The sequence below is a fragment of the Bubalus kerabau genome, chromosome 4 (genome assembly GCF_029407905.1).
Source record: "Bubalus kerabau isolate K-KA32 ecotype Philippines breed swamp buffalo chromosome 4, PCC_UOA_SB_1v2, whole genome shotgun sequence".
Taxonomy (NCBI): Eukaryota; Metazoa; Chordata; class Mammalia; order Artiodactyla; family Bovidae; genus Bubalus; species Bubalus kerabau.
The window spans coordinates 138,242,515-138,262,438 of record NC_073627.1 but is presented as its reverse complement, the minus strand read 5'-3'; the positions used below and the strand labels follow the sequence as shown (position 1 = coordinate 138,262,438).

Sequence of the window (19,924 nt, the reverse complement as noted above, 5' to 3'; positions counted from 1 at the left end):
CAGGCAGGTTCTTTACCACTAGTGCCACCCGGGAAGCCCCCTCCATTGCAGGGGATTCAGGTTAAATCCTTTGTTGGGGAACTAAGATCCCACATGCCGAGGGGTAACTAAGCCTGTGTGCTACAACTAGAGAGACTTTGTGCCATAACTACTGAGCCTGTGCGATCTAGAGCCTGTCCATAGCTAGAGAAGCCCCTGCACACCACAACTAGAGAAAAGCCCGTGTGCTGCAACAAAGGACCCAGCACAGGACAAAAAGAACCTCTCAAACGCTTTCTGTCACTCCCTGTATATATATGTGTGTGTGTGTGTGTGTGTGTGTGTGTGTGTAGCAGGAGAGATTTAGCTAGAAAAATATATAGATACAATGGACTGGCCAAAAAGTTCATTTGGATGTTTCCATAAGATGGTACCAAAAAACGTGAACAAACTTTTTGGCCAACCTAATATACCCTGTTGACTCTGCTTCTCTGGAAAACCCTAACTGATACACATTCCCAAAGCAGAAGCAGAAATAGTACATTTCTCCAGACCGCCTTGCAGCACAGTTACAGGCCCCTGACCACTCAAATCCACACAAACTTGAATGTAGGAGGAGTCGCGTGTGCAGAGGCTGAGTGCAGGCAGGTGAATTTGGGGGCAAGGGTGGTGGTGGAGGAGTCTGGCTTAGAGACAGCTATGGCGGAGCTTCTGAACTGATCCAGGACCAAATATGTCCAGGGGCAGAGTGGTGGCAGCAGTGGGGCTTTGTTTTCTTTTGTTTTTTAGCAGTGGTGTTTTTGTTAGAATAGCTCCAGGCGCAGCCCCTAGCTCATGGTCTCTGGATGTGCTGTTCTTAGCTGTGTAGCATCCAATCCGGTTATCTGGCCCTCCCAGGGATTTTTGTGAGGTATGTAACACCCTTTAAAACATTCCTTTCTGCTTAGAGTTTCTAGAATATACCACGTTATTTGTAAGCAAGATCCTTGAATGACAGAAATGACAGCTTACTTGTAAAGGCTAGAGCTAGGAGGTATGGAACATGGCATCCATGAATGATGATTATTATAAATTCAGGGGTACAGGGAAGGATTCTTGTGTGCCTCACAATAACAACCCTCATCTACCTGCTACTGGTGCTTGAGCAATGCCCTCAAATGAGAATAAAGCCTCCATTTCTACAGTGAAGCATAAGAATTAGAATGCAGATTTTTTTGTAGAAATGACAGCTGACAAAATCTCACAAGATCTATTTTAAAACAAATGTGATCCCTTCTCCAGAGCAGGTTTTAAGATGGGGCTGGTTGGAGAAAGAATGAAGCAAATGAAAGAAAAGGAAGGAATGACAGACAGGAATCAAAAGAGAAGATAGGGGAACCAATCAGAGATTTCCTCTGTTCTCAGTTTGGCTCAAAATGTGGAGGAAATTGAAAAATCAGTATGTCAAAATATTAGTGATTGTTATCATCACCCTTATATTTTTCTTCATTTTTGAAATATTTATAATACACAAATAGTACTTTTAAACAAGATTTTTAAGTAGTATTACTAATAAACTGGTCTAAGTTTCATTGCACTCAAAGCAATTGGCTGTTAACTATTTAGACTCATAAGAGAGCCTGAGAGTCATTTCACCTAACTCCCCACGGATGCAGGTTTGATCCCTGGATCAGAAAAATCCCTGGAGGAGGACATGGCAACTCACTTCAGTATTCTTGCCTGAGAAATCCCATGGACAGAGAAGCCTGGCAGGCTACAGTCCATGGGTTGCAAAGAGTTGGACACAACTGAGCACGCAGACACTCATGTTGTCCCCACAGACAGGCGCATCCCTAAGGCCAGACCTTCAGGACCCAGGGCTCTTCTTTACCCTGAGTTCCCTGAAACACAGAAGACAAGCCCTTGCTTCTTCTCCCCAAGACTATGCCTCAGATGTTTGAAAACAGCTTTCATTTGGATTCTGAGATTTTTTCTCCAACTTAAACATCCTTGTTTCCTTTAGCAATTTCTTAAATGTCTTCTCACATCTTTAGTGACTGTCACATTTACTAATGTCCTTTCTAAAATGTGACACCCATGAATGGAACATTCAAGTTGACTGGAATATTCAAGTTGTCATCAAATCAGGATAAAGTATATTGCTCTCAATCTTACATTGACCATCAAATATATCTTTTGCTTTGCTTCTCCTTCCCCTATCCCTTCCCTCCCCTTCTCCTCCTCTGTCCTCCTCTGTCCTCCTTCTCTATCTCGATGTCCAGAGCAAAATACTGTCTTTGAATGAAGTGCATGAGTGCATGCTCAGTCATTTCAGTCATGTCCAACTCTTTGTGACCCCAAGGACTATATAGCCTGCCAGGCTCCTCTGTCTATGGGATTTCCCAGGCAAGAATACTGGAGTGGGTTACCATGCCCTCCTTCAGGGGATATTCCCAACCCAGAGACTGAACCCAGGTGTGCTGCATTGCAGGAGGATTCTTTACCACTAAGCCACTGGGGAAGTACACATTCTCATAAAAGCAACTTCTGTCCTATGAAAATCTCAAATAATGTAAAGGATAAAAACAAGATAGATAATCGATAATAGAGATAAGCTATAAAAAACATATGTATGACATACATCTTTTTACTTATTTTTGGCTGTGCTGGGTCTTCATTGCTCTGCAGGCTTTTTCTCTGTTGCTGCAAGCCTCTAGTTGCAGCATGGCTACTCTCTAGTTGCAGCGCATGGGCTTCTCATGGCGGTGGCTTCTCTTGTTGCAGAGTATGGCTCCTAGGGTGCACAGGCTTCAGTAGTTGGAGCTCCCAGGCTCTAGAGCACAGGCTCAGTAGTTGCAGTGCACAGGCTTAGATGCTCCATGGCATGAGGCATCTTCCCAGATCAGGGATCGATTAAAGATATACACAAAGAAATAAGACATATAGAAAAGGTTCTGAGTCTACTGTGAAAAATGCATGAGAGCAAGCTTCATTTTTCCGTCCCAAATTCTAGGACCTTACTCTTGTGTGCAAAGTCTCCTGCCCTCCTTGTGTCCTTTTCACAGAACAAGCTCAGGTTCATGTATGTGAAAACCTTACCCACTCTTCTCAATAAGCATGTCTAGCAAGGAATGTCTTCCCTGGAGTTTGGTTCTATTTTTCAAGGTGACAGCTTTTAGTTAATAAACTCCAGTTCTAATTGATGTATGTACACTGCTATGTATGAAATAGATCACTAATGAGAACCTACTCCATAGTACAGGGAGTTGGTGATGGACAGGGTGACAAAGTGGGGATATATGTACAGGTACAGCTGATTCACTTTGCTGTACAGCAGAAACTAACACAACATTGTAAAGCAACTAAACACCAATAAAAATAATCATGATAATAAACCCCAGTTCCTACCAGTATACCTATGGTCAATAATAGTTTTTTATACCTTAATCCATGACTATTTGCATTTTAACAAAGAATATACCTTTACTCACAAATCACACAGATCAAGGCAAACTGTGGAGGTGAAAAAAGAAATGAAAAATAGCTCTAAAAAAGTTGAGCATTATCATCTTCATATTACAGATTTTAAAAGTTGGACTATCAGAATGCTGGAGACATTGCCAGAGATCAACCCAGGCATGAGTGGCTGAGTGAAGTCCCAATGATGGTCAACTCTACACTCCACTGTCCTGCCCCTCAAGGTCAGTCACTGGAGCCCCAGTCCCAAGATCCTTCATTCTCTCCCTCTCGCCATTAGTAGCACTCCCTTTCTCCAAACAGAGTAGCCAAGGAATCTTCATTGCCTCCCCTCCTCCCAAATCAAAGCCTGCTCTCAATTCCTCTTCAAGAGGGTTAAACACTTGGGACTCCCAGTTATTAAGTCTTTGTTATTAAGGCAAAGTCCAGTTATTAAGACTTTGCCTTCCAATGCAGGGAACTCAGGTTCAAAACTGGATCACGGAGCTAAGATCCCACATGCCTCATGGTCAAAAAACCAAAACATAAAACAGAAGAATATTGTGACAAAGCTAATAAAGACTTCAAAAAAGATGGTCCACATAAAAAAAAAAAAAGAAAAACTTAAAAAGTGTTAAACACTTAAATATTATATGCTTCAGTTCAGTTCAGTTCAGTCGCTCAGTTGTGTCCGACTCTGCGACCCCATGAATCGCAGCACGCCAGGCCTCCCTGTCCATCACCAACTCCCAGAGTTCACTCAAACTCACGTCCATCAAGTCAGTGATGCCATCCAGCCATCTCATCCTCTGTTGTCCCCTTCTCCTCTTGCCCCCAATTCCTCCCAGCATCAGAGTCCTTTCCAATGAGTCAGCTCTTCCCATGAGGTGACCAACGTACTGGAGTTTCAGCTTGAGCATCATTCCTTCCAAAGAACACCCAGGACTGATCTCCTTTAGGATGGACTGGTTGGATCTCCTTGCAGTCCAAGGGACTCTCAAGAGTCTTCTCCAACACCATGGTTCAAAAGCATCAATTCTTTGGCACTCAGCTTTCTTCACAGTCCAACTCTCACATCCATACATGACTACTGGAAAAACCATAGCCTTGACTAGACGGACCTCTGTTGGCAATGTAATGTCTCTGCTTTTGAATATGCTATCTAGGTTGGTCATAACTTTCCTTCCAAGGAGTAAGTGTCTTTTAATTTCATGGCTGCAATCACCATCTGCCGTGATTTTGGAGCCCCCAAAAATAAAGTCTGACACTGTTTCCACTGTTTCCCCATCTATTTCCCATGAAGGGATGGGACCAGATGCCATGATCTTGGTTTTCTGAATGTTATATGCTTACTTAGTTGTATGTAAAAGTGGTTAAAGTGATCAATAGTACAACTCTAAAGTCCATTTTGAGTAGTATCAGGCTGGAGCAAGAAAGAATTCTTCTAAATAACACCATGTTTTTCCTTTCATTGAAACTTATTCTGACAAACTGCATAAAGATCAAGAATTTAGAGCAAAGTTGCAAATTCTAGGAGAACTATCTCTAATTCACCTCCTGTAGTCCCAGCACCTAACTCATTGCCAAGCACATAGTGAGACCTCAGTAAATACCTGTTGAACAAATTAGTGAACTTCAATTAGCCAACCATCCTTTGGAATGTTCCACAGGCCTGAGGTAGAATTCCAAAGCTCTCTTGCTTCTTGATACTGAACCTCCCAAGAAGAAGCGATCTGAGCTAGAAGAAGACCCACTATGCTCCACACTTGAATTCCACCACTGACAAAAGACAGAAAAGGCTGGAATATTCTCATTAAACTTTGGGATTCATCACATATGCATGAATCAAAAGACTTCTATAAAGCCAGGATTGTGAGCAAGACTGAGAGTTCTAGGTTGAATAAAGTGAAAGTGAAGTTGCTCAGTCATGTCCGACTCTCTGCGACACCATGGACTGTAGCCTATCAGGCTTCTCCATCCATGGGATTTCCCAGACAAGAGTACTGGAATGGGTTGCCATTTCCTTCTCCAGCAAATCTTCCTGACTCAGGGATCAAACCCAGGTCTCCTGCATTGCAGGCAGATGCTTTACCCTCTGAGCCACCAGGGAAGCCCAGGTTGAATAAAATGTGGCCTCTACTCTCAAGAAGCCACAATCTACTCTGCCATATAAATGCCTTAATAGATCATTATCAAATGACATGTCAAAAGAAAGTGGAACACCTCCATCCCCATTCCATTGAGAGTATTTTGAAACTAAGAAAAATCTAATAAAATCTGTTGCCAACTAGCCAGGACTTAAGGGCGTTTGTAGATGGCATGGTAGAATACTACTTACATTAATGGTAGGTGTTACTATTTCACATGAGACAAGAGAAGGAATAGACTTTGCTCAAGTAAGACTCAATTGTATTGCCTGCCTCAGCAAGGTGACCTTGGTTTTAGTTTAAACTGATGGGGAAACCATACTAAAACTTGATCACCCACTTCCATCCTCATTTTAAAAATCTGAGTCCATTTCCACTCCAACCAGAGGCAGCAATGAAAAACTGAGAAAACATCATTAGCATTCAGGTGAAGCAAGAAACACTCAGATTTGTAAAGCTCAAGAATAGGGGAGCTACACTCCTTGTGGGGAGGGGTGAAACTGTGAAAGGGAATGGAAGCCCCAGTTTAGGAGACGTTAAGACGCAAAGGATGGGGGTGGACATATTGGACATTCTCCTTTCAAAGGCCTCCACTTTTAAGAAACTTCCCTGGGATATACAAAGGAACAAGCAAATTATTAAGTGATTTTTTCCATTCAATGTGCCCTGTCGTGTTCTTCTGGTAGCTACACAACCCCTCAATAAAAACTTCTTACTCTTCCACTGTGGTACAGTGTATGGCCTGAAGAAAATTAGAAAACCTCTAGTAAGTCATAGGAATTGCTCCCCCTCCAAAAAAAAAAGCTGCACAGCCACAGCTCAGGGTAGGGGAGCATCTATTTCCCACCCACCCCACAAGCGCCACCTTTCCAGACAGCGGAGTCACCACTGATTCGAAACAGGTGCCAACAAGAGCCCTGTGTCCAAGAGGCGGTAAGACTAACTTCCCAGGAAATCTTTCATCAATTAATCCAAGTTAAAAAAAAAAAGTGATGAAAAAAGGATCCTTCCTACATTTGAGTTATATAAAATATAACAGATACAATGATGAAGATGCAAATAAAATAATGTGTGTGTGCTCAATCGCTTCAGTTGTGTCCAACTCTGTGCAACCCTATGGGCAGCCCACCAGGCTCCTCAGTCCATGGAATTCTCCAGGCAAAAATACTGGAGTGGGTTGCCATGGCCTTCTAATTACCATTTGAGTGCCTACTAATGCCTACTAATGTCTGGCACTACACACATATACATTATTTAAGATAATCCTTCCCAGGGACTTCCGTGGTGGTCCAGTGATTAAGAATCTGCAGGGGATTTGGGTTCCATCTCCAGTGGGGGAACTAGGATCCCACATGCTTCAGAGCAGCTGAGCTTTTGCAATATGACCAGAGAGCCTGTGCACCACAAAAAGATCCTGCACGATGCAATGAAGATCTCACGTGCTGCAACTAAGACTTGATGTGGCCAAATAAACAAATATTTTTTAAATAAATAAAAATTTTTAATTAAAAAATAAATAATTAATTACAAAACTAAAAAAGATAATCCTTCCCATATCCTTAATCAACCGAAGACAAAACTGACTGAGGCCCAAAATCAGAAGTACCTTTCCCAAGGTATCAATGGTGCTATTTTTTTTTTCTTTTTCTACTTTTTGCATTTTAGTTTTTAAATTATGAAAGTATGGGACTTCCATGGTGGTCCAGTGGCTAAGACTCAGGGCTCCCAATGCAGGGGATCCAGGTTCAATCCCTGGTCAGGAAACTAGATCTCACGTGCCACAACTAAAAGACCCTGTGTGCTGCAACTAAGACTCAGTGCAGACAAATAAATAATAAATTAAACAAGAATTATTTTTAAAAAAATAATTAAAGTATGATGACACATTTATAGGAGACTTGAAAAATACAGAAAAAAGTTACATGGAGCTCCACTATATATTATAATTATTTTTTAAGTAGATAAATTAAGATTTTTAGTTGGACTTTCAATATCAAACTCCCAAAAATTAACAGAATGAATATATAGAAAAGTAAAGGATATAGTAGACTGGAAAAGCACCATGAACCAATTCAACATAATTAAGATTTATACAATTTTCACACGACAGTAGAATAAAAATTCTATTCTAGTTCCCACAGACTATAAACTAGGAGACCCTGGAATATATCCAAGGACATTAAACAAGGTGCAAAAATGCCTTGGTCTAAAGGTACTGAAATCATACAGAGTCCATTCTTTTATCTCAGTGGAGTTATTTATATCCAAGTCAGTATTCCTCTAAAGCCCTTGTTCTTTTTATTATCCACATGCTGAGATACATACAGACATTGGAGGACTCTGAGCAGTAGCAGTTTGAAGGCTCAAGGAAGCCTTCCTGTAGCAAGTTTCATATGAACTGGATCTTACACGACAAATACAAGAAGGGGCAGGAGGAGGAAAGAGATCATCTTCACCAAGGGGACCATCTAGGCAAAACCATGATGCAAGCAGGAGCGTGGCATGGGCTGAGACTGCTGAGCTAGCCAGTATTGTTAGGAAACAAACGTGAGGCAGGCAGGCAGAAAGGAAGGCCAGAGGAGGCAAAAAGATTTAGAGAGGCTAGTTGGTGCAGGGTCCCACATGCCATGTTAAGAAGTGTGAACTTTATCCCATTGACAATGTGGAGTCATTGAGAGGTTTTAAACCTGGAGTGACAAGGCCAGAGCAGCATTTTAAACAGATCACAGTGGCAGATGAGCTTAGTATGGATTTAACAGAGACAAGATTAGAGGCAGAGATAAGACAAGTGATGTGAAGTGAAGTCGCTCAGTAGTGTCCGACTCTTTCCGACCCCATGTACTGTAGCCCACCAGGCTCCTCCATCCATGAGATTCTCCAGGCAAGAATACTGGAGTGGGTTGCCATTTCCTTCTCCAGGGGATCTTCCCGACCAGGGATCGAACCCGGGTCTCCTGCATTGTAGGCAGACACTTTATCATCTGAGCTACCAAGGAAGCCCTGAAGTGAAGTGAAGTGAAGTCGCTCAGTTGTGTCCAACTCTTTGCGACCCCATGGACTGTAGCCCACCAGGCTCATCCATCCATGAGATTCTCCAGGCAAGAAGAGATAAGACAGGAAACTTACAATATTAAGTTGATCATTAACAAAAGTACAGATTAGGGCGTTCATAATACGAATGGAGGTGAGAGACCAAATCCAAAAATTAATTGGAAAGAACAAGTGCTAGGACTTGGTGATCGATTAGATTCATGTGAGAAGGAGAAAGTCCCTAGGAATAGAGCTGGTTTGAAATGATGAGTCAAGTATTGAAGATGCTGAATTGAGGTGTCCATGATCCTGATAGCTCAGTTGGTAAAGAACACATCTGCAATGCAGGAGATCCCGGTTCGATTCCTGGATCGGGAAGATTCCCCTGGAGAAGGCAAAGGCTACCGACTCCAGTATTCTGCCCTAGAGAATTCCATGGACTGTATAGTCCATGGAGTTGCAGAGTCAGACACAACTGAACAACTTTCACTTTCACTTCACTTCATGAGACCTCAAGTAGAGATGCAATGGAATATACATATCCAGTATGCCCTGGGGAGACATGGATGTTACCTACATCCAGGTGGTAACTGAAGTCCTACGTATGGATGATTTCTTCCAGGAAGAAGGGCAGTGAGCCAAGGATGGGCCCCAAGGGTGAACCCAGACCCTTGAAAGTGGCACCCAAGAGGAGCTCCTAAGGGAGACATTGATAATTAGAAAGTGGTGGGAAAGGAAGGAGAGGGTGGGATGAATTAAGAGAGTAGCACTGATTATATACACTCAGCTCAGTTCAGTTCAGTCGATCAGTCATGTCCGACTCTTTGCAACCCCATGAATTGCAGCATGCCAGGCCTCCCTGTCCATCACCAACTCCCAGAGTTCACTCAAACTCACGTCCATCGAGTCGGTGATGCCATCCAGCCATCTCGTTCTCTGTCGTCCCCTTTTCCTCCTGCCCCCAATCCCTCCCAGCATCAGAGTCTTTTCCAATGAGTCAACTCTTCGCATGGGTTGCAAAAGTACTGGAGTTTCAGCTTTAGCATCATTCCTTCCAAAGAACACCCAGGACTGATCTCCTTTAGAATGGACTGGTTGGATCTCCTTGCAGTCTATGGGACTCTCAAGACTCTTCACCAACACCACAGTTCAAAAGCATATACACTATTTTGCACATATTTTACCATGTGTAAAATAGATAGCTAGTGGGAAGCTGCTGTATAGCACAGCGAGCTCAGCTCAGTGCTCTGTGATGACCTAAAGGGCTAGGATGGCTGGGGGCGGGGGTGGGGGGAGGCTGTGGGAGGGAGGCTCTAGAAAAGGGGGATATATGTATAATATAGCTGATTCATGTTGTGGTACAGCAGAAACTAACACAATCTTGTAAAGCAACTATACTCCAATAAAAATTAATTTCAAAAAATAATAATAATTGAAAAAGTAACAGAAAAATCAGGAGACTGTAAGTTCTGGAAGCTGAAAGATAACACTTTAAGAAAATGAGAGTCATCCATAGTGCCAGATTCAGAAGGAAGCTAGAGAAAAACCAGAACAAATAATAATAATAATAAATACCCCCTGTATAGAGCCACTCAGGAGACATTGGTTTCCAGAAGTGCCACTCAATAGCAGACTGAAAGAGAAAAGTGACTAAGTGGGTCAGAGGCCAAAGGGGGGTTTGGGAAACCTTAGTGTTGTTAGAATGGGGAAGAATTGACTATGTTTATAGACTTAGAGGAAGGAACTGTTAAGAAAGACTGAGGATATTAGCCAAGACAGGGAGGAGGTAGAGGGGTTGATTAACACAGTAGTACCTGATGCAATAGACTTCCCCTGGTGGTTCAGATGATAAAAAATCTGCCTGCAATGCAGGAGACCCAGGTTCAATCCCTGAGTCAGGAAGATCCCCTGGAGGAGGAAATGGCAACCCACTCCAGTATTCTTGTTTGGAGAATACAATTCACAGAGGAGCCTGGCGAGCTATAACCACGCGCGCCTGATTAGAAAGGAGGTTGGACCTAAAACATTCATAAAGCCCTTGATCTGGATGTGAAGCACAAGTAAGCTTTGAACCAGCAGAAAACAGCAAGAAAAAAAAGGAAAAGAAAACAGCAAGAAAAGTAAAGCTTCAGATAAATTATAAAAGGTTTTAAGAAAGTTTAAAGGATATTGATCATATGGTAGCTCTTCTGAAATAATGCCATTTGCAGCAACATAGATGGACCTAGAGATTGTCATACTGAGTGAAATAAGTCAGACAAAGACAAGTATCATATGATATCACTTATTTGTGGAATCTAAAAAAAAAAGATACAAATGAACTTATTTACAAAGCAGAAATAGAGTTACAGATGTAGAAAACAACCTTATGGTTACCAAAGGGGAAAGGAGGGGAGAGGAATAAATTGGGAGATTGGGACTAACATATACACACTACACTGGGAAAGATTGAGGACAGGAGGAGAAGGTGGCAACAGAAGATGGTTGGACAGCATCACAGACTTAATGGACATGAGTTTGAGCAAACTTCGGGAGACAGTGAAGGACAGGAAGCCTGGCATGCTGCAGTCCACTCAATTGCAAAGACTCAGACATGACTGAGCAACTGAACAATAACAACAACACTATTATATATAAAGTAGATGGCTAATAAGGACCTACTGTGTAGCAGAGAGAACTTGACACAATACTCTGTAATGACCTATATGGGAAAAGAATATAAAAAATAGTGGATCTATGGAAATGTGTATCTGATTCACTTTGCTGTACAGCAGAAACTAATATGACATTGTAAATCAACTATACTCCAATAAAAATTAATTTTAAAACAATATTTATAAAGATCATCCTTTTGGCCTCTGTTTTTCTTGTTGAAGTAAGAAGCAAGTTTTCATGAATTTGTGGTGATATTAATCCCCCCAGGTGTGTGATTAACTTAAAGCAGTCCCAGGAGGCAGGGAATGGCATGGAGGAGGGTAGAATTCTGTCAAGGAAAGCTGGGAGAAACCCTATGCTATGCTATGCTATGCTAAGTCGCTTCAGTCGTGTCCGACTCTGTGAGACCCCATAGACGGCAGCCCACCAGGCTCCCCCGTCCCCGGGATTCTCCAGGCAAGAACACTGGAGTGGGTTGACATTTCCTTCTCCAATGCATAAAAGTGAAAGTGAAGTCGCTCTGTCGTGTCCGACTCTTAGCGACCCCATGGACTGCAGCCTACCAGGCTCCTCCATCCATGGGATCTTCCAGGCAAGAGTACTGGAGTGGGGTGCCATTGCCTTCTCCGGGGAGAAACCCTAGAAAATACTAAATGCACTTGTGCATGCTAAGTCACTTCAGTCCCATCTGACTCTTCTCAACCCTGTGGGCTATAGGCTGCCAGAGCCTCTGTCCATGGGATTCTTCAAGCAAGAATACTACTGGGTTGCCATGGGCTCCTCCAGGGGATCTTACCAACCCAAGGCTTGAACACCCATCTCTTATGTCTCCTGTATTGGCAGGCAGGTTCTTTCCCACTAGCACCACCTGGGAGGCCCAGAAAATACTAAATGGTGGGAATCAAAGAGTAAGTTTAGGAAGCCCCATATGGGCAGTTCCAGGAGATAACAAAATTCATTTTACTAGAACCCCACCTCAAGGAAAATACCATCCTAAGATTCCTAACCTGATTTTAGTCCTGGAGAAAAACAAGATTCTTAGACCTACCCTTGTCATTGAATAATCTGACCTTAATCATGCTAATCAGAAGCTGCTAGCTTTGTGTTATCCCTTTTTAAAAAATTAAACTGAAATAACAAGTAGGATTCCAGCCAACTCAACAGTGCAGGAACCCCCTTCTTCTCTGACATGAGTAGCATTTATTCCATTTGTTTGCTTGTTTTCCATGTTGGGTGCCACTAAGGGCATTAGACTTTGCCCTTCTCCCCACCTCATCTGTAGGTCTATTTCTCTTCCAATAAAGCAAAATGTTTCTGCATCAGAGTTTTTAAATCAAACCCTTAAAATCAGTTAGTTCCATGCCTCTCATCTCCTTGACCTCATTTACGACACATCCCCCTCTGCCTCTCAGCTGACTCATCTGCTCTCTGATAACCTCCCTCCCGATATTTTCAAAGTCTAGAAACCCCAGGCACACTTTTGAAAGGTGCTCCCACCACCAACCTGCCATAGCTGACGTTGACCCTTCCCCAAGGATATCACTTCCCTTACAACCCTCTAGGATGTGGAGTGTACACATTCCCAAGTCCCATATTCTAGAGGCAGGATACACTCTCAACTTGTCATTTTCATTTTTGAAAGTTCTTCTCCTTGACCATCTTGCTATCTGGCTCTACCACTCTCTGCCTGGCCTTCTCATAAATCTACCTCCACTCATCCCAGTGACAACTGGCTCACTAGTTTCTCCTCACCTTAACACTGCCCTCAGACGACCCATCCAGCACCCCGGCTTCATCATCTTTAAGTCAACAGTGCATGCTGGAACTGCCTCCCTGCCAAAATCTTAGCCTCTTAGACTCTAGGGGTCCACATCCAATGACAACACCTGTCCTTGAGCTCCCCTGCTCTCTTTCCTCCAACTTTACTCTCCATCTTCACAGAGTGCACCAAGCCCTTGCACTCTTTTACCCCAGTCTGTTCTCTGCTTCATCTCCTCCTTCCTCTAGACCAGATTCTCCAGACCAGACCCTACACAACAGGTTATCAATCACTTCTCTCCATCGCCTGCAGCTCCTTGGTCCTGTCCTGCTGCTCTCCTCATCTAGAAAATCTCCAGTATTCCAAAATGCATGTTCCCCAGGACTGCAGAGGTGACTAGAAAAAATTCACAGCTGGGAAGGTTTGCCATTCCAAAGGCATAGTTTCAATTCTCAGATGAACTCTCAAGTCTGCTCAGATACCCTGTTACCTGCCCAGATCAGCTCTCTGTCCCTAGTCACTATAGTAATGTGTCCAACACTGTCCTTAAACTCTCTCCCTAATAGTATCTTCACTCTATCTATGTGTTTTGCCTCTTATTTCACAAAGAAAATAGGTGTGAGAGCTCTCGCAGCATCCCAAATGAGTCCGTGTCTATACCAACCCTTCCTTCTCTAGACCTTTCTTCTGAGGTGAATTCCTCCACCTTTCTCTGCTTTAGATCCTATCCTGCAACATTAATTCTCTGCTTTTTTCAGGATCTTCTGTCTCTCATTCCCCTCAGATTTTAGGTTATAAATGCACCTGAGCTTTTCCTTCCTTAAAAAAAAAAGTCACTATGACTCAAGAGCCCTCTTCTAATTGATGGTCTTCACAGCCCAACTGTGCAATAAACACTCCTCACTTCCCATTTTGAAATCTTAAGTTATATACAAGCATAGCTTTTGAAGTCAAACAGTGCTATGTCTTCACAATTTTTCAATAATCCTCACTTTTCTAAATAGTCCATTTACATTCTATTTTAACTTTTTATATATTTTGACATTATCTTTTCTCTTCCTATGATAGTCGGCAAGCATTCATTTCTCTCTCCAACCCCTCACCATCTCCCACCAGACATATAACATCCCTTTTCCCTCCCTCTATCCTCCTCATATAGTTATATCATGCTTAGTGGTGAAATTATTATTCAACAGTTATATTAACATATCTATATATTTGGGCTTCCCAGGGGTGCAGTGGTAAAGAATCTACCTGCCAATGCAGGAGAAGTAAGAGATGAGGGTTCAATTCCTGGGTTGGGAAGATCCCCTGGAGTAGGAAATGGCAACCCACTCCACTATTTTTGCCTGGAAAATCCCATGGACAGAGGAGCCTGGCAGGCTACAGTCCATGTACTATGATAATGTTTTCCCTTGTACATATTTTATTTTGCATAAATGCTTCTTTTTCCAATCTACCTTTCTAGTATCTATCTCTAATTCAGCCCACATTTTCCAAAAGAATAGTAAAACTCTCAATACAGTGAAATGCACAAAGAAATCTACCACTTATTACATTTCCCTCATGCAACCTCCCATCATCAGTTTCATACGGAAGGATTGCTCTAGGCTGTTCTCCACTATTGTCTTGAGCTTCCCTTTACAGTCAGCTTTTAAATTTCCTTTACTTTCATCGGTTTTATTGTCTGTGATTCCTAGATTCCAAGTCTTCCTATATTTTTGGTTTACATCCTCATTTGGTAGAGCACTTCCCACAGCTGCTTTCTCAAAACAGGGTTCAGGAAGGCACATTTTTTTGAGATCTGCCTTTGAGTCTTGACTGGTCGTTTTGTTAGAACTAGGATTATAGGCGGGAAATCATGATTCCCTCAGAACAATGACGGCACTGCTGTATCATTATCAAATGTTTGAGAATTTTTTCACCATTCTGATTTCTGGTCCTTTGTATATAATCTGCTTTGTTCCTCTCTGGCAGGGTCCTTATATTTCGAAATTATGTGCTCTGCATGAGACCTTTCTTTCATCCTATTATGCTAAACACTCACTGAGTCTTTTTGGACTGGAAATCCAAGACTTTAGATGCTTTGAAAATTTTGTTCTCATTTCTTTGATAATTAACCCCTCGATTTTCTTTTTTTTTTTTTTTTTCTCTCCCTCTTGAGCTCCTAATCATCAAATGTTTGACCTGGACTTGCCTCAAATTTTGGTGATTCTTGGCTTCTTTTCATACCTAATGGCGAGAAATGAAGCATTTATTAGAGGTTTCTCATGCGTGGGCAGGACTAATTGCCTGGTGAGCTTCACCAGAGCTTCAGCGAGGATCCATCTGTTCTGTTCAGTCTGTCTGAAACAGGACAGTTTTCCCAGAATACAGCCTCCACTCTCCTCACCTGGCCACCTGCATTGAGTGGATACAGCAGCAGAAGGGGATAAGGGAATCTCAATGTTCAGGCTGCAAATCTTCCCTTGTGTTTTTAGCACATTACATGAATGCCAGACTAAGTCTACAAGCTTGATGGGAGCATTGCTGGTGAGAAGCAGGGAGAGAGGCACTTGCCTGGATACCTGAAGAGAGAATATGAGTATCCAAGTATTCTTTTTTAAAATAAAAATACTTATTTATTTATTTTTGGCTGCATCAGGTCTTTTTTGCTGCACACAGACTCTCTGGCATGCAATTTCAGTGGGCTCAGTGCATGGGCTTAGTTGCCCTGAGGCATCTGAGATCTTACGGCTTCCCAGGTGGTGCAAGTGGTAAAGAATCCACCTGCCAATGCAGGAAATGTAAGAGATGCTGGTTCAGACCCCTGGGTCAGGAATATTCCTGGGTCAGGAAGATCCCCTGGGGGAGAGCACGGCAGTATTCTTGCCTGGAGAATCCCATGGACAGAAGAGCCTGGAGGGCTACTGTCCATAGGGTTGCAAAGAGTCGAACATGACTGAAGCAACTTAGCACACATGCACGCACATGTGGGATCTTAGTTCTTTGACCAGGGATCAAACCCACATCCTCTGCATTGCAAGTTGGATTCTTAACCACTGGACCACCAGGGGAGTCCCCCTAAGTGTTCTTTGGGCAGACTTTCCACTGACCCTTCTACTTTTTTTCCCCTTCGGTACTGAAATGCCAATGCTTCTGATTCCTAAGGCTTCCAGGGTGTGTGTTCCTTGTTCATTTTGGCCCACCTCATTCCCACAGACTGTTAGGTGTCAGCTTTCTCTGACAGAGAAGAAAAAGGGGAAGGGGGAAAGGGAAAGAGGGAAAATGGGCAGGAGGGGAGAAGGGAGGGGTGGAGGAAGAAAGGAAGGAAGAGAAGAAGGAAAGGAAGGAGGGAGGGACGAAAGATGAACAGGAGCAGGGAGAGGAGAGGGAAAGAGGGAGGTAGCATTTATTGAGCCTCTATTATGCACCAGACCTTCTCTGTGCTGAGCCCTTTACATAAAGAAACATTTTAATCCCAACAACAACCCTCTTAGGTGAGTGTGCTGTGTTCAGTCACTTCAGTGGTGTTCAACTCTTTGCAACCCCATGGACTGTAACCCACCAGGCTCCTTTGTCCATGGATTTCTCCAAACAAGAATACTGGAGTGGGTTGCCATCCCTTCTCTGGGGGATCTTCCAGACCCAGGGATCAAACACACATCTCTTGTGTCTCCTGCATTGCAGGCAGATTCTTTTATCTACTGAGCCACCTGGGAAGCCCTTATGTGGGTACTGGTGTCATTATTCACATCATGCCATTGAGGAAACACTGTTCAGAGATATTGGTTAACTTGCCAAAGGTCATACAATTAGAAAATTGTCTACATTCAGACTCAGGGCTCTGTGAGCCCCCAGACCCATGCTCCTTTCCCTACCTCATGCTAAGAACAACTTATGACCCTGGAGTCAACAGGCCACCTCTTAAGTCACCCAGTGTAGGCACCCTGCAGGCTCTCGATCCATCCTCTGATCCCCCCAAGCCTTACAGGCCTTTGAGGGCAATGGGTAGAGCCTTTTCTAGCCTCCCTGGAAGGGGACCAAGGTGCTGTGTTCTCAGCTGCTTGAGCTGAGATCTGAAGCCCAGACCCAGCCACTGACGTCACTCGGTGTGCTCTCCACTTCCACCGGGCCGTTTATGCTGGCACAGCCCGAAAGCAAGGTTGGCGGGAAGGGGATCAGCCCAAACAGGATTAATAAGAGGCAGCTGGGCTTTAAAAGCCTTCCTGACAATGTAAAGAAACTAAGTCAGATGTTTTTGGAAAGCACTTTTGAATGAATGTGTCCAACTCCTGGCCTTCTTCTAGTGGCCCTCTCTACTTCCTCCCCACACACTTGAATCGAGGTTTCTGTTGCTTTTTTTTTTTTCAGTGGCCTGATTGGCTGAGGTCAGGCCCACGGGAGTTAGTGTCCCAGGGTGAACAATTTGAGCAGATCCTTAAGCTTGGCTCACCCACTAAGTGCCCTCAGCACCTCCCTTGCCACACCCTAGTCCTGGCCCTGCTAGACAGAGTTGGTGAAACATTTGGGTGGATAAAAAGGAAGTGGACACAGGAGGTGGGCAGGGATTAGGTCCTTTGTGGATTAACCTAAAAACCACACTGGATACCACAGCAGAGGCCTGCATTACTAAGTAATCTTTGAGGACTAGAAAAACCCAAGCTAAGATGTATTCATACCAGGTGTCTGCTACACACTAGTCTTTCAGTGTTTTCATTCCCTTGCTTCATCAAGCCGTAGCCAGGCTCTCTTCCCTTCTAGCTAATCCAGATCTTTCCATCCACAAGGGAGAGGTCTTACCTGTCTCCTCTGTGAAGCCTCCCTGGGCAAGTCCTCCCACACAGAGCGGTCCATCCAGGCCTCTCTCCATCATATGATTTATGTTGAGGACAATCTGCCATTTACATTAGTTTATGAATCCGAGGGAAGGGATTTAGTGCCAAAGGAAATTCTCACCCATAAAGAGCTAGCATGTTCTCTCCCTTCTGACAATGAGACCTTTGTAACTCATCCCGTTTCCCTCTTTGCTGATGGAGAAGCTCCAAGCACAAATTTGATTTCTTTCAGTTGAGGGCGTCAGGAAAGGTCTCCTCTCTAGAAGGAAAAGACCTTTCAGCTACAACCCAAACTAATGATTAAGAATTAGCCAGATGCAGATTAGAGGGAACATCCTCAATCCGGAAACCACAGCATGTGCTAAGGTTCTGCGATAGAAAAGAACTGAATGTCCAGTGTGGCTGGATCATGCTAAGTCAAGAAGACCATGTTACTAATAAACTGCGTCATGAGTTTCAGACCCTCAGAGACCACTGAGCCAGCTCAAATCTTGGGTTCCAGATTTGAGCTCAAGTGCACCAGGAAGCACTTGAGTTTTATGGGGAGGTTGTGTCCTAAACCAATTTACCTTTTAAGATCATTTCTCTAGAGCCCTCTGGAGAGCACATTGGAGACAAAAGCAGAAACAGGGTAATCAGTTAAGAAGCTATTGCAGATTGCCAGTTAAAAGATGATGCTGGCCCAGCCTGGATGTATTCAGGTATATGAAGGGAGTTAGACAGAATCAGGACACATTTTGGAGACAAAATCAAAGAACACTTGAATTGCATCAAGCACCATAAAGAATGGCTTTGGAGCCAGGCAGAGGTGGAGCTGAAAAACTGGCTTTGCCTCTTAACACTGTGTGACCCAAGGCATACTGCTTAACCTCTCAGAGCCGCAGATCACTCATCTGTAAAATGGAAGTGATAATACCTACCTCAATAGATGAGAATAATCTTAAGAAAGGTGATGTGTTGGAAGTTTCTGGCACATGTTGGACAATCAATCGATGGAGGGTGTACTCCTATATAGGGTTTCCCAGGTGGCTCGGTGATAAAGCATCCACCTGACGATGCAGGAGATATGGGTTCAATTCCTGGATTGGAAGATCTCCTGGAGAAGGAAATGGCAAATCACTCCAGTATTCGTGCCTGGGAAATCCTATGGACAGAGGAACCTGGTGGGCTACAGTCCACAGAGTCCCAAAGAGTCAGATGTGACTGAGAGACTGAGTATGCAAGCATACTCATATAGACAGGCCAGCAGCCAGTCAGGGAAGGGATTGGAGGGCAGCCAACATCTGCCTTGGTGGATGAAACAGGAGCCTAGGCTAAGCCACCCCATTAGCTCAGGAGCACCTTTTCTTATCACCCCACCCCTCTCCCAGCTCCTTAGCTTAGGAAATGTCACCTTAAGAACTTCCACTTCCATATCCTATAGTAAAGCAGATTCTGCCCCCCGAAAGAGCACTTGAGGAGAGAGAGACAAAGTGACTTCTAGGAGGAAAAGCTTGTGGCTTTGGGAGGCAGGGGCGTCTGCAGCAAATAAACCATTTCCGGTACATTTGGCAGCGTTCTCTCTCCATCCTCCCTCTCCGCCCCCTCATTCTGCTTCCTTTCCATTCTGTTTGCTCCCGGACTCTCTCCTGCTTCAGCTCGTCATTTTCTCTCCTAGTCCCAGGGACCAGCCTGTCGCCCAGCTGCGGGGAATCAGGGCTAAGAGGACCCACCTCTGCGTCTCCTGCACACCCCTCTCCTCATCAGTTAGCTCACAACCAAGGTCCATCACGTAGGAGCCTCAGGGGAGAAGACAGACAACACGCCCTCTGTCCCTTGGGAACCTCAGAAGGTCAATTTCACCTCCTTTCCCAGCACATCGTCTCCGGCTGCGGGCCCTTGGCTCCAGGAAGCAGCGGCTTCAGTGCACCAGACTAAAGCCGTTGCGTAATTCTCAAACCGGCTCCCAGAAGCCTCACAAAGCTATGCTTCCAAAATAACCCCAGTGAGTGAGCCCAAATAATACATGAAATGGTATCGGCCCGCGGAGCCCAGAAGACCCACCCGGATGGGAGGGGCGCCGGCAGCCTAGGCGGCCGACATTTGATATCTTCTCACCAAGA

At 43.9% G+C, this 19,924-nt stretch overlaps 1 long non-coding RNA gene across 2 annotated transcripts in view; it reads right to left on the bottom strand.

The window, feature by feature from the left end:
- Window positions 1-19,688, bottom strand: part of LOC129650371 (uncharacterized) — a 42,728-nt gene extending 23,040 nt beyond the window's left edge. For both annotated transcript variants that reach the window (XR_008713736.1, XR_008713737.1), the window contains exons 1-3: window positions 19,535-19,688; window positions 18,743-18,918; window positions 17,788-17,881 (exon numbers count right to left, since the gene is read on the bottom strand). This is a non-coding gene — a long non-coding RNA (uncharacterized LOC129650371). The remainder of the gene's footprint in view (window positions 1-17,787; window positions 17,882-18,742; window positions 18,919-19,534) is intronic.
- Window positions 19,689-19,924: the final 236 nt, after the last annotated feature.